Raw genomic sequence first — 9,041 nt, 5'->3', positions numbered from 1 at the left:
TAAAAAAATTAGACAATGAGATAACGAATAACCCAATCAACAAATGGGCCAAGGACCTGAACAGAAATTTCTCAGAGGAGGACATACAATCAATCAACAAGTATATGAAAAAATGCTCACCATCTCTAGCAGTCAGAGAAATGCAAATCAAAACCACCCTAAGATACCATCTCACTCCAGTAAGATTGGCAGCCATTAGGAAGTCAAACAGCAACAAGTGCTGGCGAGGATGTGGGGAAAAGGGTACTCTTGTACATTGCTGGTGGGACTGCAAATTGGTGCGGCCAATTTGGAAAGCAGTATGGAGATTTCTTGGAAAGCTCGGAATGGAACCACCATTTGATCCAGCTATTCCCCTACTCGGTCTATTCCCTAAAGACCTAAAAAGAGCACACTATAGGGACACTGCTACATCCATGTTCATAGCAGCACAATTCACAATAGCAAGACTGTGGAACCAACCTAGATGCCCTTCAATAGACGAATGGATAAAAAAAATGTGGCATTTATACACAATGGAGTATTACTCTGCATTAAGAAATGACAAAATCATAGAATTTGGAGGGAAATGGATGGCATTAGAGCAGATTATGCTAAGTGAAGCCAGCCAATCCCTTAAAAACAAATGCCAAATGTCTTCTTTGATATAAGGAGAGTAGCTAAGAACAGAGTAGGGACAAAGAGCATGAGAAGAAGATTAACATTAAACAGGGATGAGAGGTGGGAGGGAAAGGGAGAGAGAAGGGAAATTGCATGTAAATGGAAGGAGACCCTCAGGGGTATACAAAATTACATACAAGAGGAAGTGAGGGGAAAGGAGGAAAAATATAAGGGGGAGAAATGAATTACAGTAGAGGGGGTAGAGAGAGAAGAGGGGAGGGGAGGGGGGAGGGGGGATAGTAGAGGATAGGAAAGGCAGCAGAATACAACAGACACCAGAATGGCAATATGTAAATCAATTGTTGTGCAAATGATGTGATTATGCAATCTGTATATGGGGTAAAAATGGGAGCGCATATCCCACTTGAATCAAAGTGTGAAATATGATATATCAAGAACTATGTAATGTTTTGAACAACCTACAATAAAAATTAATTTAAAAAAAAAAAAAAAAAAAAAAACAAAAAAAAAACAAAATATCCCTGATGAACTTAGATGCAAAAATCCTTAATAAAATATTGGTGCATCATATTCAACAACACATTATGAAGATTGTACATCATGATCAAATTAATTTCATTCCAGGGATGCAAAAATGATTCAATATATACAAATCAATAAATGTAATTTGCCACATTAATAGAATTAAGATAAAGTCACATAGTTATCTCAATAGCTGCAGAGATGACCTTTGACAAAATTCAGGACCCATTCATTATAAAAACACTGAAGAGACTAGGGAGAGAAGGAAATTACCTCAACATCATAAAGGCTATATACATTAAACATAAAGCCAATATCATAGTAAATGTGGAGAAACTGAAAACATTTTCTCTAAAATCAGGAACAAGGCTGGGTGTCCACTCTCACCTTTCTTTACAGTCCTTGACATTTTAGTCAGAGCAATTAGGTAAAAGAAGGAAATAAAAGAATATGAATAAGAAAGAAATAAGTCAAATTACCACTGCTGGCAGATAATATGATTCTGTACTTAGAAGATTAAAAAAAAAAAAAAAACCCAAAGACTGCTAATAAATAAATTCAGAAAAGTAGTAGGCTACAAAATCAATATAGAAAATTCAGTGGTTTTCCTATATACTAATAATGAATTTTCTGAAAATAAAATCAGGAAAACAATTCTATTCACAAAAGTCTCAAAAACAAACAAACAATAACAACACCACAAAAGCCTTAAGAATAAAACTAATCAAGGAGGCAAAACACCTCTACAATGAAAATTATACAACACTGAAGAAAGAAACTGAACACACTAAAATATGGAAAGACGTCCATGGTTACAGATATGCAGATTTAATAGTTAAAATAGCCACATCAGCAAAAGCAACCTACAGATTCAATGCAATCCCCACCAAAACCAAAATACTAATGACATTCCTCACAGAACTAGAAAAAACAATCCCAAAATATATCTGGAAGAATAGGCAAAAAAAAATTTCTTAAAAAAAAAAACGAGATGAAACATAATACTCAACTTCGAATTATATACTACAGAGCTGTAGTAACAAAGACTTCACGGCACTGGGATAAAAATGGACCCATAAACTAATGGGACAGAGTAGAAAACACAGAGGTAAACCCACAGATACAGTCATCTGATTTTTAACAAAGGTGCCAAAAACATACAGTGGAGAAGAGCCTTTTAAATAAGCGATACTGAGAAAACTGGCTATCTATATGTAGAAGAATGAGACTATATCCCTATCACTCACCATGCACAAAATCAATTCAAAGTGTATCAAAGATCTGGAAATCATACTGGAAACTTTGCAACTGCTAGGAGAAAACGTAGGGTCAACACAGCATCATTTGGGTGCAAATACTTCCTCAATAGGACTCCTAAAGCTTAGGAAATAATACCAAGAACTAATAAATGAAATGGAATCAAATTAAAAAGCTTCTGCACAATAAAGGAAACAAGCACATCAAGAGAGAACCGACAGAATGGGGAAAAAAATCTTTGCTAGTCATTCTTTCAACAGAGGATTAATATCCAGAATATATAAAAAACTGAAGAAAAAAAAAACCCACCAAAGTGAAGAAATAACCCAATCAATGAGTGGGCAAATGAATAGATATTTCTCAAGAGATACAAATGGCCAACAAATGGGTGAAAAAAAACACAAATCAAAACTACACTGAAATTTGATCTCACTCCAGTTGAATGGCAACCATCAAGAATACAAACAATAATAAATTCTGGGTAGGATGTGAGGGGAAAAAAAACCACTTAACATTGTTGTTGGAGTTGGAAATTAGTAAAACCACTATGAAAATCAGTATGGAGTTCCTTCAAAAGACCAGGAATGGAACTACCACATTACTCAGCTAACTTACTTCTCAGTATTTATCCCAAAGAATTCAAGTCAGCATACTGCAGTGATTCATGCATACCCATGTTTATTGAATTACAACTCAGAATAGTTAAACTGGAACCAATCTATGTGTCTCTCAATATATGCATAAAGAAAATATAGTATATCCTGGAGTATTATCCAGCCATAAAGGAGAATAAAATTATGTCATTTGCAGGAAAATGGGATGACTTGAGAGCATTATGTTAAGCAAAATAAGTCAAAAACAAAAAGTCAAAAGTCATATGTTTTCTCTCATATATAGGGCTACAGAGAAAAAAGGCAGAAAAAAAAGGTGGAGGGGCATCTCAAGAAAATAAAATAGAGACCAGTAGAATAGAGGAAGGAGACCAGAAGAGGAAAAGGGAAGGGAAAAGGAAAGCCCGGGGGAGTGAAAGTTACCACATTATATTGTTATATTGAGTTAATGTTCAATTATTACATATTCAATTATTACATATAATTATACTATAATGAATAATTATAATGCACCAATACAAAATTTTAAAAGAATGTTAATGATATCATTTCTGTCTAAATGATTTTGAAATCTATCAATACATTAATTACTGAGATATGCTTCCCTTGATGTGGACCTGTTGAAGAGCCTCCTGGTGTGCATTGATTGAGCAAGCCCTATACTAATGGAGGTGATACATTTCTCTGAGGTGACCAAAGCTGTCTTTGTAGGATTTTCCTGGACTGCCTTTATTTGGCAATACTTCATGAACCTATCAATGATGAGGCTACCATGAATGAACTCAATAACTCCAGAAAGTATCAGTTCTTGGCATTGGGTGAACATATGGGTTGGTCAGGTGTTGATTATCCTGTAATGGTCACAGAACTTTATTGACTCATATAGCTTGAACTAAAAAGTACAGATAAAGTCCAGGGCTTCTATATAGTGAAATTATTCATCACCAACTCTATTAACTTAGTTAATTCTCCTTTATCATTTATTAGTACTTCCATGAATTGGTGGTACTAAATAAATAAATAGTGGCACCCAAATAAGGTAAGACCTATAAATGTCACTAGTTTTTCCTGCCTTATTATCCATCTTTGCTGGGGACTAGTCTTGTCTGCTTTTAATGTCAAGGATTCCTCTTCTAATGCTTCCTCTGTTTCTAAATACATTTTTGGTGTAGCTAGAAGTAGGCAGAAAAAAAGTCTTCAGTTCTTGGTTCTTTGTGACTCTCTGTGATTTTAGTTTTTCCAAGATGGTCAGTCTCTGGGAAATCCTGGGCAAAATAGTTCAAGGAACAAGGTAAGAACAAGCATAAATCTTCCTCTTAACTTTCCACAGCAGCCGGGGAATCCCTACACTCAGGCAGGTTGCTCATGGTACACTCCAGTTGATGTCTTTAGCTCTCTAGAATCAGTATACTTTCCTTCCCAGAGACCACAGCTACACACATCTTAGACATCTCTCATGACATTGACTGAACTCTGGGATAGTAAAATAAACCCCATGAGTGCAATAAACTGTTAGTTAACCTTTTGGAGCATGGCATGTTGCCGCTCTAGCCTTGTGCTCTGTTCAACAGAATTGCCATGAGACCCTGAAAAAAATCACGGAGGCAGAATATTCACACAAGATAAAATTGTTATGGGAAAAACCCTGAAGAAACCTTCCAGCTTTACTTGTTCTTGATCCACACAAAAATCACTAATTTTGGAGGTCACACAGGTGAGCAATGCACTATTAATTTCCCAAAAGTTTTGCTGTAGATAACACCTCTGATGAATGGGTTATGATGCTAATGGTTGCTTGGGCTACTTTTTCTAGGATTTGAAGAGGGCTGTTGCTGAAAACACTGATTCTTCACTTGGGCCTGCAGATAGTTAATGGGTGACCAGAATGGGATCTCTGTCTTCATATTATGTCTATCCCCTTTTCTGCCTTCTTTTGGGTCAGATTCTACTTGGCTGTGCCAATAAAAGTTTCGGTTGCCTTTGGAGCTGGCATATGTTTTCTTCTACCCCATCTAAATGCTTTTTTTTAGAATCTCTAGCAGTCCAGCCATCCAGTGTCCTTCAACCCCATCATAAATCTCAGATGAAACCATAAACTATGGTGCCAGAAAGAACAGTACAAATTGACCATGAAGGCCAATGTTCTGAACCTGTTAACAATAAACATCTTTTGAAATTGTCCCCCTGGCCAATAGAAATTACCAGACCCCAGCCTATACCAGCAAATCAATAAAATCTTAAATATCTCCTCATCTGGGGAGCAACTTGGTATTCTAGGTCAGTGCAGAATTCCTTCAGCTGAAGCCCTAATTACCCCTTTGGCTAAAACCCCAATTAAAGCCCTCCCTGTTTATACATGCTCACTTGACTTGATTTTCTTTCTACCATTACTGAGTCAAAAGTTTCTATCTCCATTATCAATATTTTCCCAGGATGGGTCTGAAGAAGACCATTCATATTCCTTAGGACATTTTACCTCCTGGTTTGACTGCTGTCTTAATAAATTCTTTAAGTGTTCTGAAACCCTGTGAGAATTGAGAAACCTATTTGGAGGAGCTAAGGCTGAGTTCATTGCTGTGGTCTCCCTTAGATCTGCATTCAGAATTGAACAAAGCATGGAAGTTAAGTTCCTGCATCTAATCATAAGTGAACCATTGTGCTCTGTCCCCTTAGCTTTATCACCTGGGTATTCCATTCCTTGAGCTAATCTGTTACACTGATTCAAATGCATAAGTATATACAGGAACTATCCTTGCTACGCTAGGATCTCAGGGCTACTAGAAACATTAGAGTGATCACTAACCAGTTCTTGGATTCATTTTTTATCTTCTAGAATGATCACCTGATTGAATTACCCTGAGCAGAAACTCAGAAAACTCTTTTTGGCCCTGATTCTGATTTCCTAAGAAGAAACCAGTCATGTGTGGTCAGACATTCTCTTGAACTTGAATCTTCCGAATCTCAGCCTTAAAATCTTGATAATGCTCATAGACTTTGTTGCTAGGACAGGTGCAAGTGGCCTCACTCTCTCAGTTGTAGTCTGTATAGACACTGTTGTGAAATGCACTTGTTTTCCACAAACCTCTAGCATGTACTTTGAGGAAATATTCCTTTCCTTATCTCCAGGTTCAACATTCCTCTGTCTACTGTCATCCAAAGCCACAGGAGGCATCTGAAACCCAACTCGGAATGATGCAAATGGCATTAAACAGAATGTGTAGATGGGATAGAAATGAAAAAGAAGTTATCCAGGAAGAATTAGAAGATAAACAGTAACAATAAAATACTTTTTTCACTAGGGGATTTTCTATTAAGAAAAGGAACAGGATTCTGTATACCCAGTAAATGGTTTTAACCACAAGAATCTGTGATTAGACTTGACTACTCTAAAAGATAGAAATTTCATATTCTCAGTTTATTGATTTCAGATCTACATTCTCCCCATCCCCCTCTCTGCCTATTCCTATTTTCTTAGAAAGGCTCCTTTTGCAAAGCACCCATTTGACATGGATACATTCATGTGAAATATTCAGTGGGGATATTTTTTTAGTTGTAGATGGAAACAATACCTTTATTTATTTTTATGTGGTACTGAGGATTGAACACAGTGCCTCACATGTGCTAGGCGAGTGCTCTACCACTGAGCTACAACCCCAGCCCCTTCAATTGGGATATTGATCCAGCTGTAATAACAGGACAAAAATAACAGTGGCTTAAAAAGATAGAAGTTGGGCTGAGGTTGTGGCTCAATGGCAGAGCGCTTACCTTGCACATGTGAGGCACTGGGTTAGATCCTCAGCACCACATAAAAATAAATAAACAAAATAAAGATATTGTGTCCATGTATGATCAAAAAATGTTTTAAAAAGATAGAAGTCTATTTTCCTCTTGCAAGACAGTCTTGGGCATAAGAATCCTTGAACAAATATGGCGCTTCACACTTGTAGGGCTTAGGCTCCTTCCACCTACTGCTTTACCATCTTCAACATTTGCTGCTATCTCATACTCTAGCTGCTGTTCTTATGTCTGTACTCCAGCTAGAAGGAAGTAGGAAAACAGAAAGGAAGACATGTCCCTTCCTTTTAAGGCATGAGTCAGAAGTTGTCAGTGGAAGCCTGTTATTTCCTTCATATCCCAGTGGCCAGAACTTAATTAATGATCATCATCCTAGCTGCAAGGGTAATGTGGTATTTAGTTAGACAGAAATGTGCCCCCAGATAAAATTATATTGTCCTGGACTGGCATGGTGGTACATACCTACAATTCCAGAGATGGGAGGCTGAGGCAGAAGGATTGCAAGCTCGGACTGGCCTTAGCAGTTTAGAGAGACCCTGTCTCAAAATTAAAAGGGCTGGGGATGTAGCTTGGTGGCAAAGCACCTGTGGGTTCAATCCCCAGTACCCCCAAATTTTATATTATTATGGAGAAGGGCAGGAAAGGCATTAGGAAATAATTAGCAGTCTGTAGCAGATCAGGTGAGGAACAAATCTTGTCCACAGTTTGGCACTGGGGACAACAATAGTTAACAAAACCTGAAAAAATCAAGGCATTACCTTAAATAATATCAAATAATATTCCTGAGTCAAAATCATTGGAAAATTGATGGAAGCTGATTGCTTTCTACCAGGAGAGGACATTACAGTGTTTAGCTAAGCTTAGTTAAGCTATTGTGGAACTAGAAGAGCGTGTGCTATGTCCTCCTTGGAGGCCTTTGTTGCCAGACTTGTGGCTGCCCCAGCCCCTCTGCTTTGATGGCAGAACTTGCTGGCATCTTCATGTGGGATGAGGAAAAGATCAGGAGGAGGAGCTGCAGTGATTAATAAGCTGAAATGGATGGAGGAAATGGCAAATATATTTCAGAGCTCTGGAGCAGAGTGCTACCCTTGTCAATCAAAATTCCAAACAGAAGGGAATGAAAATTAGGACAAAGACCATCCATGGGAAATGGTGATGAATAAAAACACTTTAAGGTATGGCAGCACCCAATTGCAGGCACCAACCTTTACCAGTACCAAGTTTTTGGAACCTACAAAAATATGACACTTCAGTAGTTCTTTAATGTTCAGTTAAACACAAAATACACACACACACACACACACACACACACACAACACACACTGGTGATCAAGTTGGAGGTGACCAAGAGGGATGTGGTTAGTGGTTCTGAAGCTCTTCACTGGATAACTCATTTCTTTATCCATGTACTCTCAGTATGATGTGTATGTTCAATGGTACAGTGTGGATCCGGAAAATGTGATAGTGTTGGAGTCATGTGCTATGGAACACCCCAGTGGTCCAGAAGCTCCAAAATTCATCAGGGTCAGATCATATGAATTCCAAATGGTTATCCATCCCCACAAGTCACTTGATGAGAATAGCTTTGACTACTTTCTGACCTGCAATGATAATCCCCAGACTGTGTTTCCTCGATTCTGGGTTAGTTGGATGGTTTCCAGCATGTGAGATTTCCTGGAGAAGCTGTGTGTGGCTACTCTGAAAGCCAAAAACAGAAATCAAAGTGAAGGACTACATCTCTGCAAAGCCTCTGAAAATGAGCAGGGAGGCCAAGGCCACTGCCCAGTCATCTGAGCAGAAGAACAAGGATCATTATAGTCCTACTCAGACTGAATATGCCTGAAGGGCTTTGGGCTAAAAAGAGACAAGTACTTCTAGCCAGTCTCCATCCCTTATCGTTCTACCTCAGAATGGGGACAGCCATGTGTATTAGAAGGCATGTGCCGTGCAAGGTAATTCAAGAACTAGTGTCTGGTTTTATTCAGTCAGAGCCCTTGCTTCTCTTTATCGGAGAGAGAAGGTGGAATCCAAAGAGGCATTGCCATGGTCTCAGGCCAACCATTTTGAAACTTTGTATTTGACTGACTGCTGAGAGCCATAGTCAAGTAGGAATGATGTGATCTGGAACAAACCTCTCACCTCAGGCCAGAAGGGAATGACTTCCTTTTGCTTCCTCTGAGTAGTTCCTTGCTGACATTCCAGATTCCTCTAAGGGTGCAGCACCTTGGATTTCCT

At 38.3% G+C, this 9,041-nt stretch overlaps 1 pseudogene; it reads left to right on the top strand.

Annotated features, from left to right (window-relative positions):
- Positions 1 to 7,759: 7,759 nt before the first annotated feature.
- On the top strand, positions 7,760 to 8,649 carry LOC143381083 (stAR-related lipid transfer protein 7, mitochondrial pseudogene; annotated as a pseudogene).
- Positions 8,650 to 9,041: the final 392 nt, after the last annotated feature.

The sequence above is a fragment of the Callospermophilus lateralis genome, chromosome 15 (genome assembly GCF_048772815.1).
Source record: "Callospermophilus lateralis isolate mCalLat2 chromosome 15, mCalLat2.hap1, whole genome shotgun sequence".
NCBI lineage: Eukaryota > Metazoa > Chordata > Mammalia > Rodentia > Sciuridae > Callospermophilus > Callospermophilus lateralis.
This window is presented reverse-complemented; position numbering and strand designations above follow the sequence as displayed.